General features: G+C 44.7%; 1 protein-coding gene across 14 annotated transcripts in view; it reads left to right on the top strand.

Annotated features, from left to right (window-relative positions):
* The window catches only part of ANKRD11 (ankyrin repeat domain containing 11), a 280,415-nt gene that overhangs the window by 188,626 nt on the left and 76,625 nt on the right, over positions 1-15,164 (top strand). The window lies entirely within an intron of this gene.

Genomic DNA, 15,164 nt, shown 5'->3' with positions numbered 1-15,164 from the left:
TTAGACTTCCGGTATATACCCTGTTGTACTGTGGTAATGAGGGCCTACGCTGTTGAGATGGGCCCACACAAGTCTATGCAGGGGGAAAGGCACTCAAAGTCTGTGGATCCCTTATGCCTGTGCCTAGGCAAAGGAGCTGTGCTTACCTTGGGTTCCTGGCTTAGGAGAGCCGGCAGTTTGTTTTTTCACCTGTCTGTTAATTTTTTCACTCTTCAAGGCAGGGAGAATGGCTCTGGACGGTGATAGATCCTGCTTCTGGCCCAGGGGACTTGGCAATTGCTGAAGCTGGTCCAGGACCCAGTGCAGAGCAGGGAGTTGGGAGGTAAATGGGAGAGAGGTTTTTCCCTAAGGGGAAGTGTTTTTGATTTGCTGTGTAAGCTGTATGCAAGTACTTACCTTTTGTGGAGGGCTGCTTCTCACTGGTTGTGGGTGGCCATGTAGACTGTTGGCACTGGGTCTCTCCCGGTGTGGAAAACGTGCCCCCTGAGCTGGGCTCCTTGCCTGCCTCACTGCTCACCCCTGAGGTGATCTGGCCTGAAGGGCTCAGGCTTTTGCAGAGTCAGTTCTGGCAACTCCTTGCTGCTTCCATACAGTGTCTCCCACCCCCTGCCACTCACTCTGGTTCCTCAGCTCTGCCTTTGATGTTCAGGGCTCCCAGATTGCCATATATAATCGAATCACTTGTTTTTTCAGGTCCTTGTTTTAAATGTATGGTGCTTTCTGTTTGTACTGACTTGTCTGTGTTTTTTCTGCCTTTTAAAATTATTTTCTTCTGCTCCATTTTTCCCCCCTCTATGTTATGGAAATCACACAGTATTCTTTTAGTGATTACCTTCGAAGTTAGAGTAATATGTGGAAGCTGGCCTCTTCTGTTTCCTGTTTCCTGGTCTTCGCTCCTAGATTTTACTGCCTGTAGCTTTCCTCTCTGAGCTTCCTGGTGCAGGCAGGCAGGGCTAGGGGGCATGAGTGGGTCTCTCGGGCAGTAGTTCTCTGTGTGGACTTTTTAACTTTTGTTTTTCTTTTTCTTTTTAAGCCTTGATATAGTTTTTAAGTATGAAATCATAGGGAAATTATCTTAGCAACTTATTAGACTACCTGGAATACCCGCCCCCGGCCCTTTCCTCAAACCACTCTGGTTTCTGTTATGTGTCTGATTTTATATTTTTTTCCTATGACTCTCACTTTTGCCAACTGTTCTTTTCCGCTGGTATTTTCCCTAAGAATTCTAATCATGAAGCCGGGTAAAATGTAGTTTGGTACTCATGCGAAGCTGAAGATACAGATTGTCAAAGATGTCTGAGTTTCCCTCCTCCGTTTGTCTTCTCATCTCTTATCAGTGGGAGTTGTTGCCACCAAAGCATCTTTCTTGCCCTTGTGTTTCACCAGCTGTGCTTCCCAAAGTGTGTTCTTGCCCTGACACTTCCGACCGCCTTATTTCTGTTGGGGCAAAGGCACAGTCACTTTCCTGAGACACTGTGTTCCTCATTCCTGGCCACATTTATTCTCTGGCCCTGTGACTTCTCATGTGTGCATCCTCCTCCTCAGCAGACTTTGGTGTTGTCTATAACCCATTTACTGAGACCTTGAAGAAATGCCAAGGGCTGTCCTCAACACTCTGAGGAGAGGGGTAAGGTAGTATTTCCTAGGTAATATCAGCACATGGAATCGTTTTATCCCCAAGAGCGTTCAAAAACCACGTTGACAGGTTCAAACAGATAGACATGTATAAGCCGGAGATGCAGACCTTCAGGGGCCCAAGTCCAAAGTCAAGGTCCTTTTGGAGGCTGGGCCAGGCCCTGCGTAGTGAGGGTGTGTCTTGGTGTGAGTCTCAGCTGCAGCCTCTTTGTTTGTGCAATGGAAACAATACCATCTGCTCAGCCTAGGTCAGTTAGTAGCTTTGCATGAAACAATGTATGAAAAGGGAAAGCACCGTCAAATGTAATTTGGAAAGAATCATTAACCCAAATCCTTGGTAAGGGGCACAGGAGTCTGTCGTCCGTTGTAGAAGCTCTTGAACGTGACTGTTTACCAGGTGTGCATTCTTTTACATAGAGAACACACCATACAGTCTTCCCAGTGGCAATGAGAGGACGGAGGTTTCTCCCATTTCACAGATGTGGAGACTGAGGCATAGACTCCATGATCTGCTCATGGCATCAGCAGTGCATGTGGTATGTGCATAGCCAGGCTCTGAGGGGTGTGCTGGAGCTCCTTCTGCACTTCCATAAACATGTCCTGGGAAGTAGACTGCCTTGTGCTGGTCGTATATGATAATTGAACCTTCAGATTCCCTGGGTCTAAAATAGCCTCATGGTCTACAATTTCCAAAGTACCTCCTTTTCCACCCACTTCATTAATTTGCCTTAGTCATTTGGAGTGAGAAATGGAGTCATACATGGCTACAAAGCACATGACCATTTTAGAAAAAGAATCTGGACTGGAAGGTAGATATGGAGAATGACAGCGCTTGAAATTTCACTTCACTTTGATTTTTTTCTCAGAGTTTGAGGTACTCCCTTGAAAAATACAAACAGTAAACCTTTTGGAATAAACCTGTTCAGTTATTCTCTCTGTGAAAGTACTGAGTGTGTCTTATAAAATGTTTTCATAAGGTAGCAGACTGACCCAGTTCAGACTCGGTGTTACCATGAGATTCTGACTGGAGTGGAAATACTGAGACAACTTCATTCTCTAGCACAGTATCAATCCAAGATGAGACAGACTGGGTTTGGTATGTCCCCATCCCTGCAGTGTCTGCCGTCTGTCTCTCTCTGTCTCACTCACTCACTCACTCACACACTCACACACACACACACACACACACACACACACACTCTATTGTAGGAATACCTGTGTACCCTGACTTTTAAGACATTACGCATAAAAAGACAAATCTGGCTTGGTTTTTACTTTGAAAGAATTTGATACACGTGTACTTTAAATAGCTGGATCTTTAAAAAACTAAGGTTTTTAAATTTGTAAATGTCGATTTGTATTTTATCAGGAGCATAAGTATTGCTTAAATAAAATGCTCTTAGATTTGCTCACAGACATGAGTGCATAATCAAAATTACAAAGCCTGTAAAATGATGCCTTTCTCAGGACATGTGCTGTGAGCCACCTCTCCTTTCCCTCTTTTCTTCTCCCACCCCTTTGCCAGTTGGGAGTGGATAACTGGATAAAGGCACTCTGAGTAAACAAAAGTTTGATTATTCTGCAGAGTAAAAACAATTCTTATGTTTTAACATGCATTTGTGTTGTTTCCTTGGAATATTTAGTATTGAATTTTAATCATGACTATACTGAGAAGTGTGTCTGTAGGACCCATAAATGGATTTTTGCAACATGAAATATCAAGTTTTTTCTCTTAACAGTGTCAGCTCATACTTGGGAGATGGATTTGCTTAGTTTTCTGTATAATGCTAAAAAGTGTTGTTGAAAGGAAATAAGGAAAAAGCGTATTATTATTAACCACATCACATGCTGGAAGAAGAGAGGAAAAATGGGATAGATATTTATGATCTTAATGAAGATAACACTGGGAGTTACTACGAAATTGTGCCACTTTCTTTTTCTGTTCAATTGTGCCCTCACCCCCTTCTTTTTTCATTAATGTTTTGTTCTTTCCCTGTAAGCCTGGTTGTGAGCACATGCAATTTATACTGCCAGTTTATCCTAGACTAAATTCTTTGCAAGATCTCAAAATCACTAGGGAACTTGGTATCTTCCTTTCCCCCAAGGTGAAACGGACTGTGTTCCTCAGACAGAATAGATTCCGTGGTAAAACAACGGGGCTGTTCTTTCACTCTGCCTTACCAGTGATACAGATTGGGCATCTAAACACCAGACTAGTGGCCTGAGACAAGTTTGTCAGGCCATTTTCCAGGCAGCAGATCCGCCACACCTTCTTCATTTTTCTCTTGTGACTTCTTGGTTTGTGGGGCCTACCTGTCAGTACGGGTCTTGGGCTTTGAGGCCCAGATGGTGGGTAAGTCACAGGAGTCTTGAAACTAGAAGGGCCCCCCTGCAGGAGAATCTAATCCTTAAGTGTGGTGTCGGGGAGCCAACACTGGGTGGGGACCACAGCCTCTTTGGACACTGCAGCAGACCTCGCTGTCTCCGCTGATTCTTATCCACTCACGGGTCTGCACAAAGATGACTAATCCAAGTGCCTTGTATTGTGCTTTTTATGGATTTATGATTATCCAGATTGGCATACGAAGGGGACTAAGAACACTCTTGCATCTGTTGAATTGCAGCCTGCGTTTTAACATATGATTTAGAGAGTGGGTGGGGTAGGGATAGGAGAGTGGTCCTTGGATTCATTGGAATTTTTTTATGCCATTATCCTCTATTTACAGCTTTCAGAAATCAGCTGATGTCACTGCACATATGTTTAGAGCCGTTGCTAAGGCGACTAGCTTCAGACTCACCGCCCACACTGTCCTTTGAAAGGCTGGGTGCACCTGGCAGGACCTGCTCTTACAAGTGCATTGTTAGCCTGCCCTTTGGTGTCTGCAAACCAGCTGCCTGGTTTTAACTAAATTGTCTCCTCTGTTTTGATTTGATTACCTGATCATTTAAAAAGACAGATCCCTTGAAATATTTACTACAGAAAGAAACAGAACCACAAAATTGTTTTCCAGTCTTCTACGTTTCACAGTTGCAATAGCACGTGCGTGTTTTCTGTGGTCTCACTTGGGCTTTTAGACTTTCTCAATAGAAATTGTGATTTTTTTTTTCCTTTTAAAATTTGCATATAAACGATACTTTAGTCATGTACCTTTGGCTAGGATTGATTATTTATTCTGGTTCAATATGAAAGAAGCCTGAAGTCATTTATGTTACTAATTATGTTCCTTCTGGGTGTGCTGGTAGAATTTTTTTTTAAAAGTTGGATTTGGAAAGTAAAATGTTCTGATGCTTCATTTGGATGCCACCTAGTAGTCACTTACCACAATGCTGTCACTTTCAGGCCCACCTGAAGAAAGCTGTCTAAATTTTTTTTGGATCCTGGACTCCCTTGAGAATTGGGTAAAAGCTGTGGCCTGTCTCTTGAGGAAAATGTGCATATCTGTACATTCATGTATAATTCTAGGGTTTGGGAGTTCTGTGGGCCTGCTACCTCATCGGTGCTGTCCTTCACATGTCTCAGAGGTTCTCCCGTGGAGAGCCTCATAATGTCACTTGAGCTTAGTTTCTGTTTAAATGAAAATTGCTAATCACTGACTTTTTTGTAGAACCTAATCCTGTTACACAAAAGACCCTGTTTATACAAGATACCATTTCCTCATACCCAGTAAAGGTCTCTTGATAATTATACAACATAAGACATAAGCCTACTCAGAAGCGAAAGAAGGCATGCTTGTGAATGACTGTGCAATTACAAGCTTCATGAGATTTTTTTAAAAAGCATTTAGAGGTGCAGTTCCATGTCTAGTTGTAAAGTTTATGAGAAACTCTTGCATACATACATAAAATGTATAGACAATTGTAGCATTGTTTATAATAGCAAAAAGCTGGAGAAGAACAAGTGTCAGTCTGCAGGAAGATAGATATTTTTCAGACAATGAATAGCCTACTGCAAGTGTGGTGAATAAAATAGAGCTACAAGTAGAGCTACAAAGCATAATCTTGAGGGGGTAAAGGTGCAGGAGGGCCCTGCTAAATGTCACTGTTGGTCTATTGTGTAAGAGCCTGTGTAAAAATGGAGTGGTGGTCCTGACCTCTTTGTCTAACTTCACAAGGGAGGAAGACAGTCATTATCAGCATCAGCAGCCTAAGGCTAATTTCTATAAGGCGGAGGTCAGACATACCTCCTTCTCGCCAACCTTTTTACCAATTCTTGTAACAGTGGACCCTCCCACAGGCCCTCTCTGTTTTCTCTGATGAGTTCGATAGTTGGTTGCAGTGGCCGCACAGAGCTCGCAGACAATACTCACAGTTATGGGGTTTATTAGAGAAGTAACAGTTTACAATTCAGGATACAGTTCTTTGATTGGGACAGCCTCTTCTCAGCCATGCCCAGAGGCAGGCCTCTCTCTGGCCCTTAGCCCCTGGCCTGGCCTCTGCCCTGCTTGGGAAAGCTCTTTAGCTCAGCCAGTAAGTGCCCGGAGGCAGCTCACTCTGCCAGTATGCCTCAGCCTGAAGGTGCTCAGCGCTATTGCTCGTGGGTTGGCAGGTCGGCAAGTCTAGCTCTGCCGACAAGTGCCCAGAGGCACCCTACTCCATCAGCAAAACCCCTGCTCGAAGACACTCAGCTCTTTTGCTCCATGGGCTAGGAAACTCACTGCACCATCTCCTACTGGTCTCCTAGTTCTGCTGCCACTGTTTCTCTGCCATTTCTTCTTGCCGTCTCTGGTGTTACAGCCCTCTCTCTGCCTTCTGGGTCTAGGAGGGTCTCAGCGTAGGGATTCCGAGTCTGCTCCATCTCTTCTTATTGGTAGTAGTCAGGTCACCTCTTTCCACCTCTAGGATAGCTTATTTTAATCCTAGCGGGATAGCGAAACTGACCAATCCCCTCATTAGGGTTCCACACAATTATTTACATGGTCCCACCCCCACAAGAGTGCCATGCAACTTTTTTGTGTTATTAGCAAGCTGTCCAGTTCCCTTGGTGGGCCACAAGCACCTTATTTGCATGGTCCCACCCAGTCCTTTGGTGGGAATTATAAGACTATGGCTAGAAAGGCCATATAAAAGCAATCCATCACACTACAGCCTGCAAAAATATAACATGCAGAGTGTATAGGTTTGTATGTAACATAAGTATAAAAACATGTATGGGAATGACTGATGTGAAAATCAGATTAGGGCTATTTTAGGAGAGTGGGGGACCGGGAACAGGCTGAGGTTTATACAAGGGACTTCAACTCTGTATATAATGCTTTGTATATTAAAAAAATTCCAAAGCAAGTATGGCAAAATGAACAGACGGTGGAAGCATGAGTGTTCATTATATTATTCCTGTACTTTTTTGTATTCTTCAAACATTTTAAAGAAAACATTAACTATTGTTTCTCTGTTTATACAGTGGTAAGGCCAGAAAATATTTCTTATGAGGAAATCATAAAACATAGTAACCCATTCCAAACAAACTTACCAAAACCCAGACTCACTACTGTCGAGTCTATCCTGACTCATAGTGACCCTACAGGACAGAGTAGAACTGCCTCATAGGGTTTCCAGTGCTGTAAGTCTTTACAGAAGCAGACTGCCCGTATTTCTCCTTTGGAGTGGCTGGTGAGTTTGAACTCCCTGCCGTTCGATTAGCAGCCAAGCGCTTTAAAACTGTGCCACCAGCACTCCTTGAAACAAAAATAAGGGTCCTCCAAATACTTGAAATGGTTTGAAAAATAACTGTTTTTACAGTTGGCACTTTACAAATTTAACACATACTCAGAGCAGAAGGGTACCCTGGACGTCTAGAAGGGGCTTTCGATATTGAGCCCAGAGCCCAGAGCCCAGAGCCAGAGCTGTTGACTGACTACCACTTTGTGAGTTTTTTTAAGTTTTGTAATTAAGTTAAAAAAAAAAAAAAAATGTTGAAAGTATACACAGTAAAACATAACACCAATTCAACAATTTCTACACGTACAATTCAGTGACATCTATTACATTCTTCAAATTATGCAGCCGTTCTCACCCTCCATTTCTGAATTGTTCTTCCCCCATTAACATGAGCTCACTGCCCCCTAAACTTCCTGTCTGACTTTTTGAGTTGCTGTTGTCATTTTGATCCCATATAGATAGTTCTACAAAAGAGCGTGATGTTCAAGGCAGACATTCTTTGCTAAATAAGCTAATTTATTGTTTAATGTAAAGAGTATTTCAGGGGAAGTCTTCCCCTGCTGCTCCAGGCGAATTGATGGGGATAAGCCTAGTAATTTACTTCTTTGGTTGTACCTAGGAGGGACTCACAAGTGTTTAGGTTCTTTTATTATCTTATACATGATTTGTACCTAATAGTAAAACTTGACCTTTTGTTGTGATAGGCAGCACTGGAGGAATTTTCTAGATTAGATGTGAATTTTAGTTCCAGTTCCATGGATATCTCACCATCTGACCCCCAGCAAGTCATCTGCCCTTTGTGAGCTTCTGGTTTCTCACCTGTGATGCACACACCCTGCTTACCTCATGGGGCTTTTGTCCAGATCATGTAGGTAAAATGATTAACAAAATATAAAAATGATATAGAAATCACTCATTGAGATACTATCAAATACCTTTTCTTTGTAATCCTATTATAGAAGCAGCACATGTGCATGGTACAAAATGAGAAAATACAGATAAGCAAACTTTCTATAAATCTGCATTCTCACTACTCAGATCACCACTGTTGATATCTTTGTATTTAATGTATAAATTACATATTACATGTGTTAAATTTTTAGCAAAAAAGAGATCATATTGTTTTGTATGTAGCCTGTCGGTTCCCCCAATTTCTGCCTTTCCATTTCAGAGCTAGTTTGTTGAAACTAGTTTTCTATTCATTACTGCTTATTTCATCTACTTTTGTTAGTGTTCCTTTAGACTCCTTTGTCTAGCACAGGAGTCGAAAACTTTTTCTCAAAGACCAAGATAGTAAATATTTTAGGCTTTGTAGGCTAAGAGGCAAAGTGGAGTATATTGTATAGATACTTACATAACCATTTAAAAATGTGAAATCCATTCTTAGTGCATGATCCAGACAAGCACAGGCAGTGGGCTGGGCATAGTGTGAGCGCCCCCTACTTTCTCTCTGGGGTGTCAGGCACATCGGGGAGCCTGTCTGGACTTCTGTCCTTGTCTGTAAAGTCAGGATCCTGATAGCCACAGAGTGACCACGAAGCAGCTGTTCTCCTTGTGGTGAGGGACAGCACACACCCTCCAGCTCCACCAAGTATTTACCTGGTAGGCTCTTTCTTTGGGGTGAACGGAGACCATTTCCAGTTTATTTTAAACAAATTCCGTTTCTGTAACTACGGTATTTTTACTCCTTTCGAGGTGTTTTTGTAAGTGGCTCCATGCTAAATTTTTTCTTTCTTTTTTTTTTTTTTTTTACAGCAACATGTAAACAGAAATTGGCATAGCCGCGCTTAGGAAAATACCGTGGGAGGGGAGGGCTCCGTTCGCAAACAAATGTAGAAGGCACAGGTTATTTGCAAAAAATACAGTAATTTTCGCATGGGCTCAAATAACAACATTTCAGTGAGTCCAGGTGTGACTGAGGAACATCAGATGACCAGACGCTCTCTGGTGGAGGTGCTGTGAGCCTTAGGTTACCCTTGTCCCAGTGGTCTGAGGGGTGTCCAATAGAGTGAGGCCCAAACCCAGGCTGTGGCCTTTGTTGACTGCAGAGGGTGCCGCCGAATCATGCTGAGGGCCACGCTGGCTCCTCGGTGGTGTGGAAGGCCCATCCTGGGCTTGGGACTCTGCCAGGGCTCTGAGAACACCAGGGGAGAGACCATGTATCTTGGCTTCAGGGAGCTAGTGGTCAGTCATGGGACAGTCCACAAGTTTATTTATTTTGCTTAGATGTTTTCTCGAGGCAAACTATACTTTCTTCTCCTTTTAAATTTAGAAGGTGCAATAAAATGCACAGGCTTTAAGTATACAGTTTTGGTAGATGTATATACCTGTATTAAGGCCCTCCGCCCAAATACAGAACACTTCCATTACCACAGGAAGTCCCCTGGACCCCTCTCCAGCCAGCTCTCCCTACTGGGGCAAACAGGCCTGTTCTGGGCCTTCATGGAAATAGGCTGGCTCAGTACACAGTGTGTACCCTGCTGCATCTGCATGCTTTCAGTCCATGTTACTTCATCCATGTTTCTGTGGGTACTGAGGGTAGTTCATCCTTTTTATTGCTGAGTAGTATTTCTTCATGTGCCCATAGCGCAGCCTGTTTATCCTTTCCTCTGTAGGTAGACGTTTGCGTTGTGTGCAGATTCTGGCTATTGTGAATAAGGCTGCTGTAAACATTGTTGTACAAAGAACTAGGTATTTCTGTAAATGTATTGTAGATACATATTCTCTTTTGATAAGGAAAAAATAATATTTACTATTTCCTTATACAGTAAAACCTGTGAAAGTTGGAACCTGTGTAAGACGGAAACCTGTAAGAGAAGGAAAACTCAAATATTTTCTACTAAACGGAGCGATAGAAAAGTGATAAGACTGCACCCTGTCAAAGGTGAAAAACTTGTAAGACCCAGAAAAACAAGGCAGTCCCATTGAGTTCTGGCTCTCACAGGTTTCACTGTACTTTGCTGTGTCATTAAGGAGAAGCTTTTATTTGGTCTTGCAAAGGTGAGCAGTCTTGGGTTTTGGAAAAGGGTGGGTAGGGAAGTCCTCTTCCCAAGTTACTGGAGGGTTGCATGGTTGCCTGCTGTCCCACACCCCTGCCTGCAGGGAACACTGGGGGGGCCTTTAAGCCCCCATGTCAGGCCGGGGCTGTGTGCTTTAAAGCTCATCATCTTTAATTCCTACTGCATATCATGTCTTGAGTGGTTAAGAATCCTCGTGGTTGTGGGGTGGTGCCCCGCTCACTCCTTGCTCACCACCTGTGTGCTGCATCGCTCCCACATTCCTGGCCATCTGTTGTCCCCAGTAGCCACAGGTTCATGGAGTAAATGTTGGGAACTTTATCCAGGAATTTATTTGTTAGACTTTAAAAAAAATTTTCTGTGGAAGTGCATTGTGGTTTATGAAGTGTGCTGTACAGATGCAGAAGCCCTGGTGGCGCAGTGGTTGAAGTGCTTGGCTGCCAACCACAAGGTCAGTGGTTCGAACACACCAGCCTCTCTGTGTGAGAGAGGTGGCAGTCTGCTTCGGTAAAGATTTACAGCCTTAGAAACCCTATGGGGCAGTTATACTCTGTCCTTCAGGGTCATTATTAGTTAGAATCAACTTGATGATGACAAGTTTGGGTTTTTTTTTTGGGGGGGGTAGGGGGTTGTTACGAACGCAGGCCGCTGTTAGTCATTAAAGTCACCGCTAAGTGCTTAAGCAGGATGGGGCGAGCTGCCAACGTGTGAGCCACGAATCTGACAGCCCCAGAACAGCAGAGCAGAGCCTTTGAGTTTGCTCTCTGTTCTGTGGGCAATTTCTGGCCACTGCATGCCCCATCGGGTCCCGTCTTTGCCCCCTGACTGAGTTCTGATGTCCTGTGCTGAGCGCGGCCACCTGAGGGACAGTGTGGTCTGTGTTTTTGCAGGGATGTGGGGAGCATGGGGCTGCCTGTGGGGCCTCCTCCTCAGGGAACCTCTGAACAGGCCTTGGCTGAGCTGACCAGCAGCAGGAATGTAATTTCAGGTAGAAGGTGATTTGTATTTCATGATTGTATACTTCTCTTCTCTGGTTCAAAAGAGAACCATAGGCACAGTTGGAGAGCACCCCTCTGCCCAGGCACTGTGGGAGCAGCGCTCCCCCATGGGGTGTGTGAGGCTAGACGAGGGCTGTCTGCTCAGTGGTGAGCACAGGCCACTTTGACAAAGTCTTGTCAGGACAATGAGTCGGGCCTCTGCTTGTACAGCTTGCAGCGGGCATCCTGGGTGCATGGGAAACGAAGCTCGGGCATTTCCCTAAATGAGTGTTCGCAGGAGTATTATGAAAATAAGAAACACTGAGGATTTTGTTGTATCCAGTTGCAGAAATGCATTTGTTGTGCCCTGAGCTGATGGTGCTGACCCCCAGGCCAGGCTGGGAGAGTCAGAGAGCTGCGCCCCTCACTGTGTGTGTGCACACCACTGCCCTCCCTACCATGCTGTTAGGAGCTAAGAGACCTTCAAGATGCAGTGTCCTTTACCAGCTGCCGCTTACGACTACCCCATTGTCAGCTCCCGTGTGCCCTGAATATTTTGCTCACTGCACCTGCTACTGACTGTCTCCATTACTGAACCTGCACTGCCTGTTTACCTGGAGGCCAGCTCTCGCCTTCTATTTTAACAGCGAGAACAAGGAACAAAACATTTTGCTGACCATCCTTACAAACAGGTCTTCAGACTGATGTTTCATTTAGTTTGAAGTTAGCCAGTGCTGGTGTTTGTGAGAACCTGTAACTAAAAGATTTTGAAATGGTACATATATCATCTGTTGGCAACTACACAGATAGTCTTTTTGGTGTAGCTCAAAGGTTAGACATTGGGAAGAAGTGGAAACATTCAACCACATGTGTCCGTACTTCCCTTGTCCTGTCCTGGTCTTTATGTTCTGAGTTGGATATGGCCAGTCGGTGCTGACCGAGAGAAGGGTGGTGGCTGGTGTCTGTTCATTATGGGTTTATTCCTGGATGATTTAGTTGTTACCAATTAGGCTTGTTTTGTTCCAAGCATCCACTTGGCACATCTTGCAGCTAAGTAAGGGAGATTATCATTTTACTCTGCTGATTGCCTAAACATAAGGAAAACAAAGATGATAGTTTTTTTTTTGGGGGGGTAGCTTTTTTCTGCAAAAGGTCTGCTTTTTTAGAAAATAGTACATGTGAAAACAGTATTTCCAGCACAGATAGGTCTTTTTCAGAACGCTGTCTTATTTCTGCAGCGAGTCAGCATTTGTCCAGCCCCTCCTGTTAGCAGACTGCTGTACTGGTTCTGTGGGGGGAAGATAAAGACGTGGGTCCTGGGGAGTGCCCCAGTGAGCGCAGCACCCAACAGAGGCCCTTGGAGGTGCAGACATGACCCAGCAGCACAGAGCCATGCCAGGTGGCCGTGGTGGTGGCCATGTGGAAGGATTCTGGGCCGCGGATAGTTGAAGGCCATCTGTCGGGCTACAGAGGGCCCACTGCCAGCACTGGAAGCTTGATGAGCATCCTGAGCGCCAGCAGGGCAGCTGGGACATCACATGACAGACACAGCGCTCGGCGCCAGTCTCCTCAGCAATGGGGTGGCCGCATGGAACGGTAGTTAGTTAAGAAGCTTGAGCTCAAGCTGGGAGCCAGAGAGACCTCCTTGCTGGGTGGTAATCCTGGAGGGTGGATGTTGTGCAGGCACAAATGCATATGTCTGTCTCTGTGTCTGTGGCACTTAACAGGTGCCCCTCACAGAGAAACCCAGGGAGAGGAGGTCAGAAATCGGTGCCCAGAAGTCAGAGAAGAAAGGAAGAGATGCCAGTGGTCCCTGTGTATCATGTAAACACACAGGAAAGTGTGTCTGCACATCAGCCTGAAGATTGGTCACCTTTGGGAAAGGGGAAGGAGCTAAGGAGAGGGACTTACACATTATGGCACTGTCACTATGTACATGGAGTCACACAGAATACATGTATTTTTGTCTGGCTTTTTAAATCCCACATGATGTCTGTGGGTTCCTCTATGTGCGGCCCCAGTTTATCCATGCTCCTCTTGTTAGTGTTTGGGTCACCTCCAGTTTGGGGGCTATTTTGAACCTGATACTGTGAACATGATGTGACACTTGGTGGTCACAGGCACGCCTGTCTGTGGTATGTCTGAGACTGCCTCTCCTTACCTGTCAGGAGCCTGCACTCTCCGTCCTTGCTTCCAGGGAACCGCTGCTGCAGAGGGCCGGGCTCTAATAGTGCCACAGGTCTTTCCCTCATGTTGTGCTTAGCTCCGGCGCTTTACCAGCCTGAGGTACACGGTGGTGTGCCTTCATCCTTTGGGACTGCAAAGGAAGCAGCAACAACAAAGGAGGATGACTGTCAGAGAAGGGGACAGACAATACAGTGAAATTAAGATAGACCAATCAAAACTTCGCAGAAGTTTTTTATTACCCCAGGAGAAACCTCATATTCATTCTCAAGAGTACCCTAGAATGAATATCAATTTTGGGAATTGAGCAACAATTGTAATAAAATTACTAGAGATCGATTCACAAGTCCACGTGTGTATCACCGTCTAGAGGAGGGGAGCTGCTGGTCCTCAGCGAGGCCTCCAAACCGTTCCTCCCATCTGTGAGATAGGGCTGTTAGGACCCGTGCGGAGCGCTTGAGCAGGTATCTGGCATTGTCCTAAGCTCTTATTTACCACGAAAAGGGTTTTATTTCCATATTTTATGGATTGAGAATTTAGATACATCTGTTCTCCTAACCAGGAGGCTGATGTTTCTGAAGTTTTCCTGACTGCTTCCCCTGGTGACAAAAATAGTTTACATCTCAACCCAGTGTGTACACATGCACACACATATACATGTGTGCACACATGCACTGGAAACACATTTCACAGATAGTACCCTTTCTTCACGGAGTGCTGTGTGTAATGCACCCCTCCCCTCTGAAATGCTTTCTCTTCTGTGTTATTTCACTTTTTTAAAAAAGGCAATTCCGCACATTAAAATTTCAGGATTGACCATGGTCATGGCTCAAGTTTTAAAAACACCCTAGTAGGTGATAATGAAGCTCTATAGTATATTTCCTCAAGTAGCTGTTTAGCTTGAAAACTTACTTTTCTTCTCTGGATTTGATTTTTTCAAATGGGGCCCAGGCATGCATATACCCAGGTGAGAGTGCGTGGGCGCATGCGCGCGCGCACGCACGCGCACACACACACGAAGAGGCCCCTGCTCCCTGGGGAGTCTCTGGCCCCAGATGGGGGTGCACTAGGTCCCTTAGGTGTTTGGGGTGGGACAAGGGTGAGGACCTCAGAACTGTAGCTCTGTTCTTTTTGCACTTTTGCCTTCTGGGTTGAAAAGAAAAATAGTACTCATGTCATAAGGAATAATAAAAAATACGACTGTCAAGGAAAGAAACTGGAGCTTCTATGTGAATTACTTTCTTTTTAAAAAGATGATCGTGGTGGTTGTTTTTAGGTGCCAGCCAGTCGGTTCCGACTCATAGCGACCCTGTGTACAACGGAATGAAACACTGCCTAGTCCTGCCTGCACCATCCTTATGATCCTTGCTGTGTTTGAGCCATTGTTGCAGCCACTGTGTCAGTCCATCTCATTGAGGATCTTCCTCTTTTTTGCTCATCCTCTACTTTACCAAGCATGATGCCGTTCTCCAGGAACTTGTCCCTTCTGATAACATGTCCAAAGTATGTGAGACAAAGTCTCTCCATCCTCACTTCAGATGAGCATTCTGGCTGTACTTCTTCGAAGACAGATTTGTTTATTCTTCTGGTAGTCCATGGTATATTCAATATTCTTTGCTAACACCATAATTCAAAGGCATCGATTCTTCTTTGGTCTTCCTTATTCATTGTCCAGCTTTTGCACGCATATGAGGCG

The sequence above is a fragment of the Trichechus manatus genome, unplaced genomic scaffold (assembly GCF_000243295.1).
Source record: "Trichechus manatus latirostris isolate Lorelei unplaced genomic scaffold, TriManLat1.0 scaffold00053, whole genome shotgun sequence".
Classification (NCBI taxonomy): Eukaryota; Metazoa; Chordata; class Mammalia; order Sirenia; family Trichechidae; genus Trichechus; species Trichechus manatus.
This window is presented reverse-complemented; position numbering and strand designations above follow the sequence as displayed.